General features: G+C 35.7%; 1 protein-coding gene and 1 non-coding gene across 2 annotated transcripts in view; both read right to left on the reverse strand.

Annotated features, from left to right (window-relative positions):
• Positions 1-24662, reverse strand: part of Sema1a (semaphorin 1a) — a 150191-nt gene that overhangs the window by 91702 nt on the left and 33827 nt on the right. The gene's annotated exons all lie outside the window — the stretch shown is intronic.
• On the reverse strand, positions 24323-24395 carry TRNAF-GAA (transfer RNA phenylalanine (anticodon GAA)). The gene has a single exon. It is a non-coding gene; the product is annotated as a tRNA-Phe (tRNA).

The raw sequence follows: 24662 nt of genomic DNA on the forward strand, positions 1-24662 counted from the left end.
ATTAAAATATACTTGAAAAAACCCAAAGATGTTAAGATTAATAGCAAATACATACATACTTAATTAAAATATGTGTTCAGTCATAATTAGCTGAGGCTTACCTGCAATGAAAAAAAGAATAAAAAATATATTAATATATGAAAACAGCTCTTGGGATTATTTAAAGTTCATAAAATTATCTCCAATCATATTTATTTTTCCTCTTAAAATCAACATTTGATTATTATTATTTTCCCACATAGCTCAGCCGAATTATATAAAGTGTTTTTCGGCAAAAACTCACTAAAATATTCGTTGAAAAATAGCGTTCACCTATGCGAAATATCCGAAAATTTCCGTTTATTATTAGGAATACATTTCAAAGGCCTTTGTGCACATGCCATTTAAATATTCGCCTCAATTGATTCAGGCTGCAATTGCAAATGTAGATTTATGTCCCAGCAGCGTGCCAATCATCAAAATGCACTTTCTGTCGTTTTTAGACGTTTTTTCTTACTTTTTTTTAAGCCTAGTCTTTGGCATGCAAACGGAAAAATAAAAAAAAAATCTCTTTTCATTTTTCGCCACAAACAGAGTCACAAAGGGAACGAAGCTGTGAAGGGGCGGTGAATCTACATCAGCCAACATGAGAGCTAGGGAGTGAAATAATTTCAGTACCCCAAAAGAAGCCCAATGCGCATAATTTAACTGAAGAGACCATAGACACTGATATAAAATCGTTGTTTTATTTAAATCACTAAAGAAATTAATAGAGTATTCTTTATAAATGGTAGAAGAATATAGAATCTGGTCATTATAATTAGTAGTGCTATGCAGTTCAAAGAAAGGGACTCTTACAGCTTAAAACAAACAAATTTAATAAAAAAGGCATTTAGAATTAAGTTTCTGATAGGTTTAAAAGTTCAACTTAAGTTAATAATAATACAACATTAAATAAAAATTATATTATATGAATACTTGTATATGACAATTCAACTAACTAATTCAAAAACGCGCTAAATTCAAAACGGAAAACTGTCATAAGTTATTTTTTAATAGGTTAACAAATCTGCATACTCAGTTCAAAATACAAATTTTATGAAATTTTTAGCAATTTTAACGATGTAACCCCTTTTAAAATTTTGAAAAAATTTATAAAACAAATTTTCTGTCTGAGATGTCTAGATTGATTCGGTTCTTGATGCTGATCAAGAATATACATGATTTATAGGGTCGGAAATGACTCTGAAATGACTTTGAATCCTGTTAAATATTTTATATTACTTAAATGTTGTTTATCTTATCTTAGGAAACTCGCATTTTTCTTTAAAATAACATCTCCCATCCCTAAACATTATTTTTCCCAGTGTAAAATAAGAGGAAATGCGGTTGTGCGGGAGTGTCGGAAGTGAGGGCGTTGACTGCATTTCATTTTGAGTTTTTGGCAGTCAGCAAAATGGCAGCATGCTGTGAGCCTGAAAGCCGCAAAAAGGCATCGGTACACAGAAAGGATAAAAAAAAGGACATTTGCCTGGCCATCTCAACTTCACTTCACGTGCCTGTGACTGTGTGTGTGTTTCTGGCTTTATCGCACAATCTCGGCCCCTGGGCCTTGGCATCATTTTTGGTGATTTTTCTTCTGGTTTCGCTATGGACCCCCATCGATAATGATGTTAATGATGGGGTCGCTGCATACTTTTTGGCAAAACTGTAAGCCCCTTGCTCAAAGGGAGTCTTGGGGATAGTTACCTTGGGCTTTTCACTTTAAATGTTTCGCAGTACACATGTCCAAAGAGTGTGAGAGAGAGAGCCCCAAGAGTATGCAATAAACAATTTATTGTAACAACTCGTTCAACGTTAAAGACACACAACACTAAAAAAGTGAAAGAGAAAAGCACACAGAGAGGAAAAACCCTTGACCAACCCTGCTTTTCCAACCATTTTTCAACTGCTGTTTAGCATAAAATTTACTGCAGCAAGAAAAGCGTTTGACGTCGACCCGAGAGAAAGAGCCCGTAAATCCTACTAATCAAATTTATTACCCATATATAGGAGGCGGGACGCCAACCACAAGGTTTCGCTACCTCGGAAAATGGGGGTTCTCGTCCTTGTGTCTGGCCACTTGAAATGCCCCAGCAATATGCATATCAAATTTAATTAGAGCGACGGGTTGAACAGAGAACCAAACCACCAGCAGGTCGAAGCTCTAAGGAAGTGAAGAACGATCAGGACTTCAAAGGGAAACCAGCTACTTGGGTAATTTTCATTGTTGTTCAGTTGTGGTGTTATATAGAAAATAATTAAATAATTATAATAATAATAAAAGGGTTTTCTAAGAGGGAGTTTTGTTTTAAACAAAAAACCGCAAAGTATGGGTTGCCTGGAAATTAGATTTATAAAGGAATAGAGAGAAAGGACTTTGCCAGCAATGCACAAGCAATTTAGCAACAACTGCCTTATAGTTCCCATTAGTAGAAAAATTGAGCAAAAATCCCGGTTCTGTTTTAAGAGAGAATTCGATTAGGTCTTTTATTGTTAATCCTCAAAAAATGACCTTAAGACTATATGGATTTGATATGTATCTTGAACAAATTCTTGTTATTTATGCAAGCTTTTATTTAAAATTTGTTTTAAAAACTTGTCTTTTATGTAAACAATTCCCTAATTTATTATTTAAATTTACTAACATATATCTCCTGAAAATTAAGGCTCTATTTTTAGAATTATCCCCTCTTAAGTACATTATACCTTCCCTCAACACTCAATTTTATATACCCGGACTTTTATCACACAAAATCCTGCCTAATAAATTTCATCCCAAAAAAGACCCAAAACGGCAGTGGCGATTTTGGCTAATTTTGATTATTTTACTGCAGTACTGAAGAGTGTGGGGGGGAAACTCACGTTAATTGCCTTACAGGCCCACAAAACGGCCACACACACACCCAACAATTTGTTGTGTGCACTCAATTTAAATGGAGTTTCGGTCCAGGTCCCCGTCTGGGGTTTCCTCTGATAGAATTTTTGCTCGTTTTATGCTCTTTCCGGAGTTGCCATGAATGTGACATTAATGAGCTCTTAGCCTATCCCACAGGCAAAAGGCGACCAAAGCTCCTTTATGGCTATAATTTGTCCTTGGATTTGGTAGAGAGAAAGAGAGAGACTGGGAGTGAGGAGACCCGAGAGCAAAGCCTGAGTATGTTCATAATTAAATTGTTATTTGGCTGAAGAGAATATGGGCCCCAAAACTGCCTGCTCATTTGAAGGTTATAAAAGGTCGGCCCTACACACACACACTCTCCCACTCGATATTCCCACTTATGTGGGTTTGCCCGAGAGAAATTAAAAAATTACATTTATGCCTGAAATGAAAATCCCCTTTTCTGTTCCCATTCCAAAAGAGTCGTTTTTCACTGTTCAGTTTCCCCGATTCATTGTTAGAGTAAAAGTTTTTGATTTCCCCAAGCAAAAGTTAAACATAACTCCCGGTCAGGTAAAAGTAAGCTCACTTATTCGATCTATCAACTTAATGCTCATTTCATTAAAAATCACTTTTTGCTCGCGAGTTTTTTATGGAAATTTCTACAAAGAAGTGTGGATTTCATTTAATTGCTTATTGTTCAGTTCGCGGATAAAGTTTCCACCTCTGCTAAGGGAACGGACCAGGGTCAAGGATCTCAAATCCGATTAAGAACTTGATAAAATTACTGAAAAGTTTAAGCAGATAAGATAAATTGCATTAATCTGGGAAAAACTAATTTCAAAGTACTGCTATGGAGACAGCTTTCATTTAACGCAGGAAATGGATATGCCTTAAATTTTAAGGTTGATTATTAATTTGTACGATTTTCTGATTATTCAAAACAGTATATATATAAGAATTTAAAATTTAAGATGGTATCAGGTTTAAAACCATATAGATTATAAGGCTAAATTTATTACTGTAACAAAACACTTATTTACAAAAAATAAATGCTATGCTAACCCATAAATAAGTTTTATTAAAATGAATTTTTCTTTTGGATCATGTACAGATAATTCAAATATTATCTTTTACAAACATTAATTTATTGAAAATTCCTAAAATACTTTCCAATTCTATAAAGATATTTCCGTTTAAAGTTAAACACTTTTCAAACTCACAAATATCTTTGACACACATCAAAATCTTTCTAGTGTGTTGTTTTAATAATCGAAATAACGTTCCTTACAAAATGTAAATTCAATAAAATAAATAATACCATGACGAGCCGAGTCAATAAAGTCACCGAAACTCCCCTCCCCACTAAAATCTCATTAAAGTCTTATCACACATACACCGTTTGATTTTCCCCCTAGGGCGTTCCAATTTGCAGCGCCACATTGAGATTTATGTGGCTTATGTGGAGTGCATCGCATAAATCTCGGTCTCCGGCCCCGCTCTTCTCCCCCACTTACAAGCTCATTTAATGTCAACCTCAAAATCTCCAGGGGGGAGAGATGAGATGAGAATGAACACCTCAAATGTATCTATTATGAGGCGGTGCACCATTTACATGCCGCCAATTGGTGACGCTTTTTGAGGGGAGGCGCCATAATGAAGTTGCATTCGTCAGGGCATTACGCAATCAACAAAAATATATATATATATCTACATAATATATATATATATATATGTATATATAGGCACACACGACAAAGCACGGCACACGGCGATTTTATCTAAATCAATTCAATGAATGCAGGCAGATGCAGATAGGCAGAAGGAAGTAACATCCCGCATGGATGTTGCCCGAATGATGCTGGCAAACATGGAGCTAAAAATATACACAGAACTTGAAACTGGGAGAGATGGAAACTGGGGAAAAGCTGGGAGAACTGGGAATTCGGAATACGGAAAATACAGAGTACGGAAAGCCATGAGCCCTACCTACCCTACCCTCCCCTCCATCTCTTTTGGAAAAGGCAAACACAATAACAGAGTCAGACGGCGATAAGAGAAACAGAAACTCAAATTAAATTAAAATCTTTCAGTTTCAATTACGAGTTTTTGTGTGCGCCACTCTCCAATTCCAACATACAAAACACAAATTGCATTCAAAATGCATTAAAAGCAATTTGCACGAAAAATTTACATAAAATCCAGGAGGGCGACACTCCAACACAGCACAGAGCGCGACCAAGACCCGGACCCTTTTTCTGGAATTGTTTGGAAATGGCAAAGAAGGAACAAAATTATATTGCTATCAATTATAATGGCAATGACAAAACGCAAGTGCAATGCAAGGTGAAGTTGAAGGGAACTTTTCACAGTCGACAATCCCGAAAAAAAGGGGGAGAGCATCAAAACAGGGTTGCATTCTAAATTGCAGTTGCCAGGCACAAATAAAAAGCAAAGAGTAAACACCAAAAATGCAACAGGGAAGTTTCGTGGAAGGAGTTGCAACACTTCCTTCTGGTTCCAAATAGGTTAAAAGCATTGCATATGCATTTCTTAGAGATGGGACACCTAAAGAGTTGTAAAATTAAATTTTTGGAAAATTATTTCACTTTCAAATAAATTCTTCTGGAGTCATATTTATAAGGTATTTGGTTAAGAAAACTTCATGTTAGCTTTTGAACTAATTTAAAATTTAATGAATAATTTTAATATATATTCATTTATACAGGAAATATTAATTTACATCTTCAAACATATTAATACAAATCAAAGCCATCAGTAAATTACTTGAATCCATATTATTTATTAAGTTGATGGAGGCTTTGCTGCTAAAAATTCCCAATTACGAATTCAGCGAAAATATCTGTCAGAAAAATTAATAATAACTGCTGGAATATTTAACGAGTTGTATACCAAAAAAAGACTTTTGCTTATCTTGGGCAAAATGTATTTTTGGTATCTGTATTTTCGTATTTTTTAAACGTTGAAATTTATTAGAAACATTTACAAAAACCACCCTCAATTAAATGATAATAAAAATATCGCTTACACAAATCTCCCTCACTTATCATCTCTAATTTCCTGAACTGAGCCTCTGACTATGCAAATTTGTTTTTGTTGAAGCCTTTGGTGGTGCAGCAGCAGCAGCAGCAACAGCACAACACGGACACGCTTCAAAGGTGCAACCGATTGCTGTTGTGGCACTCAAGGAGTACGTATGTGGCAGTGAGTCTACCACCTCCTCCATCTCCTCCTCCTCCTGGCAGACAGACTAAGGGGCAGGGGGCAGATTGGCAGGCCAGACAGATTGCCGTTGCCGTTGCAGTTGCAGGCAGCCGGCGCCTGATGCCACCGCCTGCTGGCTGCTGCCCCGCCCCACATTGACAGCGACATTGTCGAAGGTGTTGGAATATATCCCAGCTTTTGTCTCCCTTCTCGACCCATCCTTTCATAGAACATTGAATTATTGCTTGCTGCATGCTACAAATCAGCTATAAAGTTGCTGTTGCTGTTGGTGTTGCTGTTGGTGTTGCTGTTGTTGTTGGTGTTGTTGTTGGTGTTGGTGTTGCTATTGCTGCTTATGTTGCCCTTGGTGGTGGGCCACCAAATGGTTGCAACTAGCCCTGCTGCATGCAGCACACAAGCGGTATCTTGGTTGAATAAATATTGTTCTACTTGTTCAACAGAATTGCGATTGATCTTTAAATTAAATTTGCAATCTTGTTTATAAGCTGCAGCCCCAAGGCAGGGATAAATGATTGGAAATTGTTTATTGTTTGAAATATGTTTGGAAATGGAGTTTAAATGAAATTAGAAAACAGCATTATATATTTCCTTTTTAATAAAAGATTTTAAATTATTTTCCCAACATTTATGAATACTACTTTTCCCACTTTGGCTTACATTTATTTCATAAATATTACACAAAATTGCAAAACACATTTAGCAGAACCATTTTGGCCATTAATGGCAGACAATATAAATCATATTGTGAACATTAGTAAATATACCATTAAGTAAATGTTGAAACCATATTTTAATTGACTAAAGTGGCACTCCAGCAATCATTTATACTGCAACTTAATATTGTCCTATCACCATTCAATGTTTGTGTTTTCCAACAGAAAAGAAATATATACTGTCTTCAGAAAAAAATACAAAAAGGAAACAAGGAGAAAGCTTTTTTCCAGCTTCTTTTTCCATTTTCTGCTCGTCTGCAAGTAGTTTCGCCATTGTGCAAACTTATTTCTTTTATCCCTCGCCATTTGCCGTTGCCGAGATTTGTTGAGAGCGAGCATAGTGTACACTCTGCTAATTGGAGCGGAAAATTAGCAAGTTTTATTGATTCGCTGCACAAGATTTATTGTTCCTGGCACTACTACCTACTTACTACACTGCACTACACAATAATGGGATCAAGCCGAGAGCCAGGCAGAGTAAAAAGTTTGATCAGCTTTAAAAAAGTTTTTTAAAGTTTTGTTAACTGAAAAAATGCAAAGTGCGCTTTTGGGTAAAGTCGAAATCATTCATCCATCCGTTCATGCATAATTCAAATAGATAGATAGATTTGCATCAAATAAATGTTGTGGAATTTCAGCACACATACACACACCGAGTTTTTTGTCAATTCATTCGTTCTTTCATTATTGTAAAAGCGGATTACAAAACATCTCCGAAAGCCCCGCAGGAAAAGGCTGTCTCACAACCGACAGAACACCGAAAAATGCCTGCAGCAATATTAAATTTATAAACAAAATAAAAAAACACATAGTCCAAGGAGAAAAAAAGGGAAGCCTCCCTTAGCTAAATCGGTCATGTTATATAGATATATATATACATACTATATATATTTCCCATTTTCTCTGGCAACAAAAAATGCAACTCAGCAAAACAAAATACAACTTTGCTTCCTTTTTTTCTTTTATGCCCATTACTTTTATAGCTTGCGGCTAAATAAATTTGTTAAGCCAGAAAATAATGAAATAACTCAAAATATTTTTTTAAAAAATTATGTTTTATGTTAAAAAAATAAACAGGAAATGTTTGGTATTGATTAAATATTAATATGAATTTTTTTACAAGGCAAAGGGATATTAAAAGAGTTCTATGTTTTATTATGAAATAACAATTTACAAATCAAACTAAATAATTTCCTAAAGCAATTTCAATCGTTATTTATTTATTTATAGAGCATCAAATATTCGAAGCTATTTACTGCTTTGGTTTTCCCCCTTTTTGTTGCTAAGTAATATGTATTTCATTTTGGCATTTGCCGCAAACACTCCAAATGCATTTGCCATTCCCCAGATTTTGCTCTTCCCTTATATTTTTGTGTATATCTTCTTATTGAAGCCCTGAATGCGGGTTGTTTTTTGTTTTCCTTTTTCTATATATATATATTGTTTTTTTTTGGGTGGGTTGGGATATATTGGGTGGACTGTTGCTTTTGTGGGGTAAACTCCTGCCGGAAGCGTGGATTTTTAATGCATGCACGCTGGCACTTGTGTTCCAAAAGTTTCCTTTTGGCGTTGATGCGAACGCAGACACATGTTTCTACGACTATTTCGCTTACTGTACTTCCGTTCTCGATTCAGCAAACGCCCTAAGGACATGGCCTAGTGGGCGTGGCACTAAACGAGTGTGTTCTACATATATGGAGGAGGTTTTTCCTTTTTCCCTTTTTGATTCATTTTCAGTGCGCCTTTTTAAAGTTTTGTTTATTTTGTTTATTTCTTGTGATAGTTTGAGTATTTATTTTCGATTTGATTTTATGTTTCCAATTATTTATTTACGCTATAAATAATGGTCAGTTTGTGGTGGGGTTTTTAATATTGGAAATTCTATTTAATAATTTAGATACTTTTAAGCAGAATGAAGACATTTGCACTCGATTAAATAAAGAAATTCCAGTTAAATATTATTAATTGTATAAGCACTTGTTATTTAAGATAGTTTTATTGAATGCCCTTTTTTTAATATTTATAGAAATAAGTTAACCTAATTAGAAAATGTAAGCTTCGGAAAATTGAATATTTTACTAGATTTTTATGAATAATACAAATTAAAGAAGCAAATGGAAAGTTTGCTAATTTACTTGTACATATTTAATACTCTTCCAGGGGAAGTATTAGAAGGAAACGTTTCCTACCTTATAAAATATGAACATATGTATAAATATATATTAATATCAGACTTTCTTCTCTTCTTGGTTAAAAATTATTCAAAAATACTATATTTTCCTCTCCTTTCTACTAAGTGAAAAATCAAAAATCAGAAGCCGTATTTTTCGTTTCGCATTTGACACTTTTTTGCTCTTTGCGACTCAAGGCTAAGGAAAAGAAGGGAGTTGTGTGAGTTTTTTCGGGGGAGATAACTTAATCCTGGCGCCGACGGAATGCCGTGACAAATAGTTCTTCCTGTCACTAGCCAAGCGTAGTACAACACATGTATATATTACTGGCTATAGGGTGGCTCAAACTGAAGAGATGGAAGGAGGTAAAAGGATATATATCCCAAGCAGGATCACGTAGCGAGGCGCGATTTTGTCGCTTGCAACTGCAGCTTACTTTCGACACGTTCACACTGGCACTCACACTCACATTCACGTCGAATGCATTTGCAGCTATTCCTACCGAAGGATGCGCCCAGACAGACATTTACATTTGGTTGTGGCTCCCCTCGTTTAGAGAATATCTCAAAGATACAAATGTATCTTGCTCTCGCTCTCTCCGCAGCATGATGTGTGTGTGGCATGCAACGCCCCTGAAAACACTTCGCAGGCGGCGCCACAACACACACACACACACATTGGGTTGAATGCAAGTTGTGTTTACACTCAAATATTTCTCGTTTTATAGCAATGCGGTTGCCCCTCGTCAAGATTGCCACAACCGGCACTCGTCGTTAAAGTTTTTAGGGCAGTGTAATTAGTAGTTTTCTCGTTTTTCCCTCTCTGATTTTCTTTTTTCATCTCCATTTTCCCCTTAACCCCGGGAGTGTTTGAATAGTTTTGAAAATCCTTTGCGGCTAACACTAATTTGATGGTTTGGCATGTTTAATTTTTTGGTCTTTGTTTTCACGTTAATTTTGGTTTGGAGCGTCAGGTCAGGAGGTGAAATCAACATAATGTGAAAATAATTGTTGTGGAAAAACATGCTGTTGGGGGGGAGGGGAGGGGAAATGTGATGCTGCAGACACTGATTGAAATAATTTGAAATTTAAACGAATCACTTTACTTAAATTGTTTGTAATAAATGGCAGGTCAAACGTTATCGAAATGATTACTTTTTTGGGGCAGACAAAATTGCAATAAGCTTTAAGTGTCGATAAAAAGCATTAGCATAAATTGATATGATTGTAATTATTCGGAATGTACGTGTTTTAACTTAGTTTGAAGGATATTTATGTGATAACTGAGATTTAATATTCCTTCTATTATTCCATCTTTTTAATATGTGAAAAAGTATATATCTTGTGTTTTCTAGCTTTAGGTGATTATAAACATTAAATTGATTGTAATTATGCATGTATCTTAAAGGATATTAACATCTAAATACCCTTTCTTTTCTATTATTAATTAATTTTAAGACATGCCAAACTATTTTCCTTGATAACCTCTTAAATTTCCTAGAAAACCATGACTTTTATTTGGTTTTTACCAGCTTCTGAGTAACCAATCTGCAATCCAATAGACTACCATCGACTTTTAGCTTTTCATTTTCATTTTCATTTCCAACTTGAAGCTAGATAGTGGTTACTCTTCGGCTACAATTGAATTCAATTACTTAACGAAACTGTGTCGAGTTCTGCACACAAAAAGCAAGCAGAAATAACAACGGGTAAAGACAAATATAGAAATAATTTTCGTTCTGCTTCTCAATTGGAATTTGTTCAATGCACCCAAAGGGGGAGAGAGTGTGGAGAAAGGGATATATACTTACATACATATGTCTCTTGTAATCGTCACATGTATGTTCATACGTTGAACTGCAACTGTTGCATCCTTCGGTATAGATAGATAGATAGAGATACATTTGTATTCGTATCTTTCGCACAAAAGTCAACGCCAGTTGCTGCTAACAAATGCGCTTAAGCAAACTGTCAATTTCATCTGAACTTTTTGCTTCATTCCACTTGACTGTCTGACTTCCTCTTCCCCTCTCTCTCTCTCCACACTCTGTGTATCCGTGAGATACATTGCTCCCCATTTCCCAACTCGTCGTAATAAATATATGTGTATGTAATATAAAACTTTGATGGTAATTATTTTCCAGCACAACACCCGCATGGCGCATTCCCACATGGGGTGGGGCCATAAATTCAAGTTGCCTTTGGTGGGGAAGGGAGGGAGCAGTTGGGTGTGAAAAATGAAAAGCATCTATAATCTAATTTTATCATTATCACAGATGTCTGCGCTAAGTGACGTCACAAGCTGCATGTGCAAGAAATGTCGCAGTTGAGTGGAGATGCCGTTGAAATGAAATCGTAAAAATGATTAAAGAAAGTTTATGGGTAAGACAGAAACGACTTTTTGATACCCAAAATTATAGAAGAAATATTTAGAAAATTATATTTGGGTATTAATTTAAAGTAATTTAATAAGGATTTTTAATTTAAAGATTTTTAAAGACAGTTCTGCATGTTACAGCCTTTTTCCTGTAGGATATGTAAAGTATGAATGCATTTCTTAAGTTCTTAAATTATCGATTTTTTGTGTCCTTTGTAGCATATCGATATGTTATCGCTTGCAAGTATCACCACTAGCTGCAATAAAATCTTGAAAAATCCAAAACATATAAAGCTTGCAGCTTATATATAAATAGAATTTAATTTGTGCTTCCAATTGAAAGTTATAAAAAAAAAATATCAATAAATATTGATATGTCCAGTTTTTCATAGACAATAATCGCAAATAGTTGACAGAAACTGTTGCCATATTAATCTATCCTTGTTTGTATTTTAAAATTTGTAAAATATTTTTTTTCTAACTCCACCTAGCATTTATCATACCCCTCCATCAAACAATTACAGGATATTGAAGTGGAGAACTGTCAGCGAAATGGGAAAAGTGTATTATTGTGTAAGAAAAATCGCCAGGCACTTGACTTTGCCGGCGGCAGCAATGGCAAAACTGCAGCTATTTCATGCTACTTTTGTGTGTGACTTTTGTTTTTGTCAGCCACAGGAGCAGGAGCACCAGCACCAGAGACACTGAAGAAAAAAAATAAATTGAGGGAAAGGAGCTCCGAATGGGGTTGGATATGGGGTGACCAGCATCACCGTTCACCATCCTGCTTAGCGTTGTCCTTGCGCTTATTGTGGAGCTCGGCTTTCCTGTGTCTGAAGTTAAGTGCAACTCTAACATTGTGCAGCCGGCAGATAGCACGACATTCCATTGTTGTGTGCTGACTGCTGCTCCCTGAAAGGACACTTAATTCACCCCCCCGAAGCCAATTTGGAGCGGTGTATACCCTACCCCTAATATAAAGGTATATATATCTATATATATGTATATATGGGGACAACTAACCGACTCTATTACGCAGAGTTGTTCCCATTGTTGCTTCTGCATTCAAAGCAAATGGCGACAACATTCAGGCACTTTGCACACACACAGGAAAAATGAAAAGAAAAATGAATGCCAGGGGGAGCAGCAAGGTTAAGCTTTTCACACTGCCATGAAAAATCCCTTCAAAAAAAAAACTTTAATTTGCTAAGCTGTGGAAATAAAATGCCAGCCAAAAAGTCAAAAGGTTAACTCGGCTAATAGAAACAAAAAGAAACTTTTTATATGGCAATAGTGAAATGGTGATTTTTTAGACAGTTATTAAGTTACCTACGTGTTTTTAACTTTTTATAACAGTTTTTTGTAAATGGAAACATACCTGAAAATATATAAAAAAGGGAGATTTATAAGTATAATTCGTTGTATACATATAAAATACTATATCTAAAGTACTTGCAAAATAGAAAAAGTATCTTATGTCAAATTAATTAAAACAGCTCTCAAAAAACTATTCATTTCAAACTGTTACCTTAAACATGTGTTAAACTCATTCTTATCAAATCAAAAGCAATCCACTTAAGTCGGTTTTCTTTAGGTTTCTCATTAAAAAACCATCTTAAGACTCACCTTAAGATAACTATCGATTTCGTGCCGCTGAATAACACTTCATTCGAAATAGAGTCAAACCCTTTTGGAGGCAACCAACCAACGAAGCCACTCCAATCCCAAAACAATTAAAAAAGATCTCTTCCCCACACACACACCACATATCTACTCCACGCATCCAATTAAGGATGCACAAGGAACTCGTAAACTGAACCATTTACCGGGACTCTCAGACAGGTCAGGTACTCACAGATGTCAGCAGTAATTACGGGTATATACACACACACCCAGGAAAGTGTGCTGTTTTCTTAACGGGTTTCAGCGGGAAAGAGGTAAGAAATCAATGGATAAACACCATAAAGAGTTGGCTGACACGGCTCAAGTCAAGTCAGTCAATGAACCGCAGTGGAATGACATGCAACATGAGCAATTGTGACCTCGACCCCAACAAGTTCGAATCGGACACGCCCACACATTGCCACAATTCATGCATCATTAAGTCAGAAATTAAAAGAACAGCAAAAAACAACAACAAAACAAAACAGAACAGAACAGTTAAACAATAATAGCAATAATAATAATAACAATAAGAACAATGGGAGGCCGCAGGCAGGCCAACAGCCAACAGATGCTGTAATTAATTCTATGAAATTTACGAGAAAGCGGTCAATGTGCGGGGCAATAAACTTCAGACGATGACCAGATGACCCAATGGCCAACAGGAAAGTGCTCAGCATTTAGCCAGAGTCCATGACTAAGCAGGTTTATTGATTAGCATAGACACATTAACAGATAAATTGATAATAAATATAACCACAATTCTATATATTTTTGAGTTGGCAGCTGTTAAATTTAATGGTTTTGGTGGTTTAAACTTTTAATGATAAAGAACATTTTTGAGACATTTGTGGTTTGAGTTCGTGGGAATTAATAATTCAATATTTGTGGTTTTATCATTAAACAATTAAATTGAGAGCTATACATTTAAGGTATTTCTAGTTAACCAGCTGCTGATATTTATACAGAATAAATTCACAAACTGCTCTTCAAGAAATTAAATCTAAGAACTACCCTAAGAAATTAATTTCAATAAGGTTCCCTTGCTTATTGAAACCCTAAATACAATTTAAATTATTAATCCCATAAAATACTTTCACACATCAGCAAATAACTAATAATCTTTCAATTTATAATACATTTTACGATAGAATCCATCTCCAACAACTAAATTAATCACAAATTTGTAAATGAATAAATCCTAATACCTCTTTCACATCCATTTCAAATAATCAATAAATTTATTGCAAAGCAAAAGTTAATACCTGATTGAAAATTGCGTAAATCAAGCATAGAAATTGATATGTTAATCTTGTGATTTATATTGGATACAATTCAAATGCAGATTTACGTACAAATACAAATATCCTTTGTGGCAATAAATATATATGCAAGTTTAGCTGCTGTCAGAGGCAATTGTGGTAAGTACGAAGGCAAATTTTTATGCCGCCTGCTTGGACGGTTAGAATGACTCAATGAACGATTTATGGTGACGCTTTGTCTTGGCTTAAACAACACACACACGTTATGTTAGATGTTTACATGGCTAATTATGATTTATTTGAGCAATCATTTTTTTCAGCTGCGTTGGGCAAGTGTGTGCCAGCAAATACTCTTATATAGAAAGCCGCAGCTCTATGCTCCCAGCTCTTAGCACCCTGCTCCTTCATCTCCTATTTCCCAGCTCCCTGCTCCTTCAGCTTTTCCTATTTTCTTTGCTTGCTTTGGGGGTGGCCATGGTCCTTGGTCCTGTGAAGGACACAGTCGCACTTTGCAGGCGTCGTCCCCTTCGGGCGTCTTTGTTTATCTAAGTTAATTACAGCAAAACATTTTTAGGGTCGCCCGCCCCCAGTTTAGTGGGTGGGTTTTTGGGTATTCACGCATGTTTGGGTGCGGACAGTTCCGCTGATTAATTGCCGCTAAGCATACAAGCCGCCATTATTCAGCCGCCATCACATAAAGGCCTAATTATACATGGCCATATAGGGTAGTTACTCTCTATATACAATATATACATACATACATTGGAATGAGGCCTAAAGAAGGGGTTTATAAATAAATACAATAAAATAGAAAGTCCAGAACGGATTTAAACCATATGGTAAAGGGTTTGAGATAGTTTATTACATTGATTAAATAAAAATGTAATACTGAATATTAAGTATACTGAAAATTACAAACCATAATTGATATTATTGATTATTTTCTTCAACAATCTTTTCATCAATAATAATCAATCAATTCTCACATTGTCTACATTGCACCCTTTGAACTTTCAACTTTAACCTGCCACAAAATAAAAAAAAAAAAACACCAATGTATTAAGAAGATCCAGACAGCTGCCTTTTCACTTATTTATGTTATATCAAAGCATATAAAACTGGTGTCTACAATGAACCCAGAGACAAAATGTCAAAGAAACAAATCAATTGCTGAACTACTGACCACAAGCAATCCCCAGGTTTTTCTTAGAGAACGAATTTATTTATTTATTAGTACAACTTTTTGTGAGTGTCTAATTTAATCAAGTGGTAAATTATATGAATAGAGTGGGTTTTTGATTGAATCAAACATAGAAGGCGATACACAGAAAATAAAGAAGTCAGAACTTATTATTAGTACCACATGATTTAAGAAATTTTGTGTATGGTAACTTTATGGAATCAAGAAGATAGTTTTATAATTTTCACATGTTACTTTAAGTTTGAATAATATTAAATCTTAGATTTTTGAACAATATATTTATGCTATGTGATATAATAAGTATTTACTCAAGCCTTAGTTTGTTGGGGCTTCGTATAAAGTGCATCTAAAAGGTTTTACTAATTCCATAATTTACCCAAGACTATATCTATGATAATTACAGTCAAGATCATTTTCTAAAGGAGCTTTACTATTTATGTATTCTGAAAAATGTGACTACAAAAATCCAGATATATATTTATACATATAAGACCTCCTCATGAAGAGCACTCAAAGACTCTGAGTACTCTGAGTATGGAACTCTCCAGTTTGATATATGAACATCTCATCTCTTTCTATATATTCTGAATACTAAGACCTACCCCTCTATAGATTCTCACCCCCTTCTAATCCGAAAGAATAAAAAATTGAAATGCAAATGTGAGTGAAAATAATTTCCGACATTTTCCCAAATAGGAATTGATTGGGTTGGGTGACTTGGCCAAATGGCCTCCGACATTCCTGATGCATCCTGAAACGCGACTGGACGTCGCCCATTCATTGTTAGCTAGTTTGCTAGTTCGGTTAGCCTCTGTCCAAGTTCTCCGGCAAGGAAGTCGGCTGCTTGCTCAATGAATAAAGAAACAAACAAACAAGAATTTCGTACGCTTGACTGAATGTCTGCATGAGCGAATGAGCGAATGAATGAATGAATGAGTGAACGGATGACCGGGTGGGTGAGTGGTGCAAATGGCTGAATGAATTGTCGGTGGGTTGTATAAATCAACTTGGCGTTTATCTCAAAGCAAATAAGTCAAGTGTAGACGGATAGCAAAATGCAATGTGAATGTGAATGAGAATGTGAATGCAGAGGAGAGTCTGGGTTTTGTTTGCCTTTCGGGGGGTCAGGGAAAACTTTCCCCTTGTATGTGCGAATGTGTGATGACATGGACGATTTAGTTGCGCATCCGTTGGCAGCTTCAAGTGACCCCCATCAACCTCAAGCTCCTCTCCTGCGATGCGAAATGAAGATTTTGCACTCGACAGATTCAACTTGGAAATGGAAAACTTTGAAATTGCACAGAAACGAAGCTCACCAGAATCCCAGAGATCAAGTTCTGAATTTTTAATTTTACTTAAAGTCACATTCATAACATAAATTTTAAAGGTAAAATGTATACATGTATGTATATGGACAAGAGAATATAAATAATAAAATTTATGTCATCTAAGTACTATGCCCCATAAATAATATAAGCTACTAAATGTTTTGTGAATTATGAAGGAACAGAGATATTATTTCAGGGAGCAACTTATATTTCGGTTACAGAAACTGAATAAGTTGTTGGATATCGGGTATATCGATATATCGTTCACATATCTATTATATCAAAAAAGCCGATAGTATATCAATATATCCTATAAAAAATAAAGTATATATATAATAGTATAGTATACATATAGTATAGTATATATATAGTATAGTATAAATATATTGTATAGTTAAGTATATATAAAGTATAGTAAAGTATATATACATTTTACCAACTTAGTATTTAGATTACATCTATATTGAAGATATTACTTAACTCTATTTTAAAATATATGGATTAAATCTATATAGATGGTATTCATGTCAGGGCGATAGAATATATAAAGTAAATCTATATTATATCGAACCCATTTCCAAAACTCTTTTCCGAAACTAAAATTTCAATTAGAGAAAATTATTTAGTACAAAATATAAATAAATACTATAACGAACACATTTATATTATATGTCGTTTAATCATTATTAAATCGAAAACATTGTCGATTACTCTACAGGTTAAACTTTCGATAGTATCGAATCGATACCTTAGTTTCATTTTCTCTAAAACTAAAAAATATATTCTATATAAAATAAAAACTTAACTAGGCCAACTGTGCCCCTTCTAAAGCTTCTATTTCAGAATTATTCACAGGCAATTAAACCCTTTTGGTTCCCAAGACATTTCTGCACAATTATTTCAACATTCGGACAGCCCCAAAATGGTAATGTGATGCCTCAGTTGCAGCCAAGACAGGAGTGCCTTGTCAGCTGTTCAAGTTATATTCTCAGGATAAACATGAAATTGGCCAGCAGGACCAAACCGCAAAAGTTCCCCCATACACACACACAGACAGAATCATACAATGAGCCTTACATTTGAGGGATTTGAGCCTCCGGGCTTTGAGGTATTCTAGAGTGCAATGGTAATTCATCAATTAGGCTGCGCCTTTATAGAATTACCAATTACCATTCCTCAATATGCGACACAGCCCACAAAATGCAAATGTGCATTACCACCACCACCGCCATTACACCCCAAAAAGTTAGTGGTTTGGGATCTCTCTGTATATATCGTTCTAAGCTTATACCTTCAATACATTCGGTCTTCCATCCATTCGATATAAGTATGTATGTATGCCCTGTGCAGCTTTTTGGCCAATTTCGGTAGCCAACTAATCGATGGCGAAACATTTGCCCAGACACAAAGCGAGCCTAATGCAAGGCTTCAAACTCTAAACTCCCAGGATCTATCCATATGCACGGTTCGTGCTGTGTCGTTTGCCATCTCATAAAAGATGCACATTGTATCTCGTAGTATGCAGAGTATCTACGGCATTTAGCCTCCTCCCATCCCCCCAGACCCCTTCCAGCAGCTTAACTCTGCGGAATGGAATGGTTTGTGTGCCGCTTCTAATGCGCATTTGCCTCCTCCATTTGCATTAAAAGCGCTTTCCCCAAAAACCAAAACTGTCTAAAGGACGAAAGGAGGGACGACACAGTAGAGGGTTCCCTACTGAAAAGCTTACAAATCACACAAAACAGTGGGTTTTGATTCAGAAGAAACTTGGAAAAGGATATCTTTTTACTGGAATGTTGTCATTTGATAAAATAAAACTAAATATGTTTAGATTTAAAGCTTAGACCTTACAATGTAATGTATCTAAGATACTTTTAAAGGCTTCTCCTCCTAATTTCTTTACCAATTTCTTTACAAAATCATTAGTAAAACCTATCAAATTATTCTTATAAATAATACTAAAAAACTTTATTAATAAATTCCCACTTTCTTAATCTCCTGAACTACTGTCCAGGCAAAGTAGCTGGCCCATGCATCACGCACATCCAGAGGAGAGATCTAAAGTGGGTTTTGGAAACTGGTGGAAGAGGATGCCGCCGGTCTGGGCCACATTGCTTATTTAATGAGATTAACGTCTAAAGACAAATGTCATGTGCATGTTAACAGTGTGCGGCCGTGGCCATGCTTGGGCCCAGACCCGAGTCACTGAAAAAATATCTTTTGGATACAGATACAGCCCGAATGCGTTTGCGTTTGCGGATTGTGGTCCAGCAGTTGGCAGATGCTTCTGCTTCCGCTCATGCTGTCAATTGTCTGTGTATCTCAGTGTGTGTTTGTGTGTGTGTGTGTGTGTTGCCATAAAAGGCAGAAGGCGGCACATTAAAAATTCTAAAATGTTTTTGCCAGCCTACCGCACCATAAGCTGCAGATACACACGATGGAGACATAAGCATAAGCAGAATATGGAGAAGTATTTTTGATAGAGACTCTTAAATATCCTGTAAATTATAGTTTGGTTGAAATAAATATAAATGTATAAAGATAGCAATATCCCTGGTATATAAAATTGAAAGATATTTGAAAATGTGTTATTGGATGTCTTCAATTTGTATATAAGAAGTGTTATTGGATGTCATTAATGTCCTAGCAATATGATGTTGTTTCTAAAACTATTTTTAATTCCTTTTCTGATTATATTTTTACTTCAACTTGTTTTGATAGTTTTATATCTTTTATTATATTACATTAATAAAATGAGTATACCGAAATATTGTTAAGTCTGGAAAGACTTCTTTGACTTTATTTAAGAGGTATTTGAATTTTACGCAAGCCTTGACTCGTGCCTTTTTCGGACTCCAACTTTTTTTGCTCAACTACAAAGCAAGCCTTATACTGTGGGCTAAATATCCATGTATTTACGAGGGGTTATATTTCCTAATATAATCGCATATAATCTTAGATTAGAAATAAAATTAAGGAGATTATTCTGTGACTTGTTTTGTCCAAAAGGAGAAAGAAACTTGCTACGACTTTTCCCAAGTGGTTAGAAGTTTTTTCTTCTAAGGTTTCTTGGTTTGATTTTTTATTCTCTTACTTTTTAAATGTCAGAAACTGAAAAACATAGCAATTGAAAGTTTATAATAATAACTTTTAAACATTTAACACTTTTCTTAAAATGTTCTGGAAACATTTTAATTTAATTTAAAATTGATTAAACAAATTCTGAATATTTTCGTATTATATTAGCTTGAAGTTTGTTGAACGAATTTTGAATATTTTTAACACATTTGAATGTGAATCTTTCTTTATAAATATTCTTCAAAATGTGAATTAATTTAACTCAAAGTTTGTTGAACAAAATATTCCTATTTTCGACTCATTATCATATTAATATTTTAGACTCCTTTGAATCCTACTCCCAATTCTTAATATTTTTCGACTCTTTTGAATTATAATTTTAATCCATTTTCTTTACACTTTCCTCCCACTGTGCAACAATGGGTGCCAAGCTTGAACTTCAAAGTAGCCGAATGCCATTATGCTCACTGCAAAAGAGCGGGCGAAACGAACATTCACTGCAGATGCCATGCCTGGAAATCGGTTGGAAAAAGAAAAACCCAGGAGGAGGACCACAAAGGATCCGCTGGAAATGATGACAGCTCAAGCAGCAGCAAAAGCAGCAGCAGCGGCAGCCTTGACCAAGGTGAAAAGTGAAATGCTGTCAGCAGTTTCTGCCTCGCTGTCCGTCTATTAAATTTATATGTGGGGATATTCAGCCAACTATAAAGAGTTAACGAGCTGTAAACTATGAAAAGGCAAACTCTTTGTCGCTTCATATAATTGCAGCTTTTTATTCAGTGTTTTTACCTCTCATGAATTGAGCCATAAATGTGTAAATTGCGATTTAAGGATCACTTCAGATAAACTGCAAATGAATTTGAGCGAAAAAATAAAAATTGGAAAACCTGAAAAGGTGGTAACTCAGTAAAGAGTATTAAGTTAAAGGCTTGATAAATATTTAATAACTATTAAATCCCATTTTGGTGAGTAGTTTGTATAGATTGTAGGGGTTTCCCCTTTTCCTATGCTAATTCTTTAATGGAATTTGAGAGAAGCTTTTCATTAAATGGCATAATACCGCAAATTAATGTAATGACAGGACACACACACACTTGTGACAGGCAGGACTTGGATGTTAAGCAGCTTAGGTAGCAACTGGAAAATGACTTTTAAATCTAATCCCCTTGAAATGCTGAGGGTCAGATACAAAGATACACAGATACTTCCCCACTCAATGGATGTTGCCTTAGGAGATCATCAGTCAATTGAAGGGACACAAAAACAAAGATACATTGAATAGATACTGCCAGCAGTGGATTCCTGGCTGATTTGCGATTGTCACAACGACATGCGTCTCAATAATTCATCATGAAGGCCACAAAAGGCGCAACATGGAAAGATTTTCAATGTAGACAACCCAGTCCAGGGCTCAACTTCGATCCCGACATGGCGGCAAATTGCGTTGACGCGGTTGCACGTTGTCACCGCAGAAAAAAAAAACAGTCGTGGAAAAACACATGAACCTCAAACTCAAGCCGAGGCTAAGCCCAACCTCAGACCAAGCCCCCCAATGCCAACTCCATGGTGACAATGATGTATAAATGGCGATAAATCTCGCCAAAAGGAACGGAGAGGAAAAAACTCTGCAACGGATTTGCCCCAAGACCAAGGAACCGAAGAAGAAACTTGAATTACACTGTAGAATATATTTCATATAAATAATTTCAGATATGGAAATTATTTATGATAAACATATTAATAAGAAAATATACTAAGGTTCGTGCTTCTAAAGGACTAATCATACTTAAGGTCCTAAATCTTAAGGCAGCTTTTTCTATGAAACATCTCCTATTTTATCTTTTATTTATAATCTTTATTATTAAGTTATATTTTTTCTTATATATTCTCCTAGTGCAACAACGGAAGCTACCGCCTTGGCAGACATTTGTTTCGGATTGCGAACTGCCTGGGATTTTCCAGGGGGTTTTTCATTTAGCGGTAGGCCGCCTGTCTGATGTACAGCATCCTTGGCTGCGTAGGATGTCAACTCCTGCCGCTGATGATGATGATGATGGGTGCGGAACGGAATTGGGAATGGTTAATATTCCTTCTTTCGACGTCATCGTCAACGAGGGTTGCTTGCACAATTTCCTTTTGTAGCCATATGAGACCCGTGTAATGGGTTAAATGGGAACGTTAAGGGTTGACCGCCCTATTTTAATAACGTCTTTGAGAATGATGGATGATGTGCAGTATAAAACAGATGTTTCAATTATGAACAGATTTCTTAAGAGGGCTATTTTTAAGCGCAGGAGTGGCTTATCCTAAGTCAATGATGTCATGTGTAATATCTTACTCTATATAAGAAAGAAAACCCAACCAGAACTCATTAAAGACTAACAAATCAATTTATTATTGCCTATAGGAAGTTGTACATCTCTTTTCCATATGCAACCGTCTAAAAGTCACATGAGCAATTGGCTCTCAGCAACCACGACTGTTGGCCAACAAAGTTTATACCTCAGATTGGTAACAATATTCAATGCAAAAGGTACAGGCTATGAGTTGAGGGACTCTGACGTGGGCGCCACTGGGTTGGATCATTAGCGGTGCCAGTCGCAAGTCCGGAAAAGCTGTAGAAAAGTGCCAAAGGGGGGAGAAGGGGAAAAAGCGAAAACATCTTGCTAGAGTGACACAAACGACGACAGCCTCTCGCTCTCTAGCAGGGTAAACGTTTACTTCTTTTACGAAAATAAAATATATATAAAAAACTTTTCTGCCTCTGCTACTGACAGCCCAAACAACAACAACAATAACAACTTTAACAACAATTACAACAACAACTTCAACAACAACTACAACGGATACAACAACAGCGGCAGGGCCTCAACTTGAAGAAGTTTATGTCCAAGACAAAAGTCTGATTTATGTTTTATGGCAAATAATTCAGAAGGAAAAAAAAGAAGAAACAACAAAAAAAAACTTAAAAAAAAAAAAAAAAAATAGGAGGAAGCTTTTCCAGTAAAGTGTTTATTATTTTAGTTGCTTGGAGGCACAAACTGCGGCGGCCCAAATTGGTAATTAGGATCTTGGCAATATAACTTTGGGCCAAAGAAAACTTTTTGTGGCGCAGAAAAACAAAAACGAGTTCTAGGTATTTATAGGCGCCGTTAATATTATATGCGAGGGAAACGTCTATTAGTCCAGTCTTTGGGCTTAAACTTTTAGCATATAAATTATACAACAAAATAATAGGATTAATGGATTTTGATATATATAGCTGAGATAAATACCTCCAAACTTACTTTAAATTACATTATTGCGGCACTAATTTACTCCGATCTTGTTGCCTTTCTTTTTATTTACTTTAAAAATCCCTTTTAATATTAACTATTTAGCTTGTTATCCAATAATATCAGTTTAAAAACGAAGAACTTTATTCTAACCACATGCTAAAAATCTTTCAGTTACCGTTTTGCCAACTGTTGAGCAACTCATTTTCCTGTTAATTAAATTAATTAGAGTAAATCGGGTGCGGAGATAGCAAGGCATATAAAAAACATACATACACGTGTAAAAAATAAAAATAAAATAAAAAAAAAGAGATCAGAACCGAGCTAAACTTTTTTAATTGCATTCAATGTAGCTGCCAACTGCGGCAACAAGGATAAAACGACGCGACCAACTCTGGAAGGACGAAGCGAAGGATTAAACAGAGGCAAAAGACGACGTCGGCGCACTCTGATGATGACGTTGGCAAGTTGGCTGAATGACGCAGAGCTGCTTCTGGTAGTTGGTTGAATTCCTTGCCGTCATTTAATGACATTTTCATCAAGACCCCCCCCACAGATCCCGCCTCCTCATTATCATTATAATTGTCATGCTGATTTCTGTGTTCGCCTTTCCCTTCCCTCTCTCTCTCTCTCTCTCTCGGGTGGCACAACATTTTCTGCATTTGTTTGGGGCAAAAGTTTTTGGCCAAAAAGTTCGTATTTCGTATTGTGATTTGTGTGCAATAATGGGTCGAGCTTGTTGTCGGAATTCATCAGCCTACACACCTCCCCAACCAATCCTTTAATCCTTGACTTGGTGCGACTACATTTTTTTTAATGAGCAAAGAAAGAACGATGAAGTGTGTACCGACAAGGACGTTGAAGAATGTCGAAAGTTCATGGAGGGAAATAATGTGAGGAATGGCTGAAAAGGTCTTTCAAGACAATGCCATTAATTAAACATAATCATATTGGAAGCAAAGCAAAGAATTGTGATTAAATTAATGCAGTTTGAAAGAAGAAATGCTTAAGAAAGGGATCTATTAAAAACATATATTAAAATAATAAGAAATAAAAAATTTCTGAAGTAAATTCTAAGAAATAAAATAATATTTAAAAAAAAGAAGTCAATTGCCGAAACCCGGGATTGAACCGGGGACCTTTAGATCTTCAGTCTAACGCTCTCCCAACTGAGCTATTTCGGCTCTTGACCGGTCAGCGACAAAAGCCCAGCAACTCACACAGCAAAGCTCTCTGAGCAGAAAATCCAAAGATAGAGAAAGAGGGAGAAAGTGTGAGGGAGAGGGAGAGAATGAGCCAGCGATAACCTCAGAGATACTTTATCTATAAGGCCAAAGCCTAATCTTAATAGAGAGAGGGAGAGCGAAGAGAAGATAAGCCAATAAGCCTCAAACTAATGTTAATACATTTTTTGTAATAAATAAATAAAAAACAATCGCATATCGACGCAA

Source organism: Drosophila serrata, unplaced genomic scaffold, assembly GCF_035046125.1.
Source record: "Drosophila serrata isolate PLE 108 unplaced genomic scaffold, ASM3504612v1 contig_240, whole genome shotgun sequence".
Taxonomy (NCBI): domain Eukaryota; kingdom Metazoa; phylum Arthropoda; class Insecta; order Diptera; family Drosophilidae; genus Drosophila; species Drosophila serrata.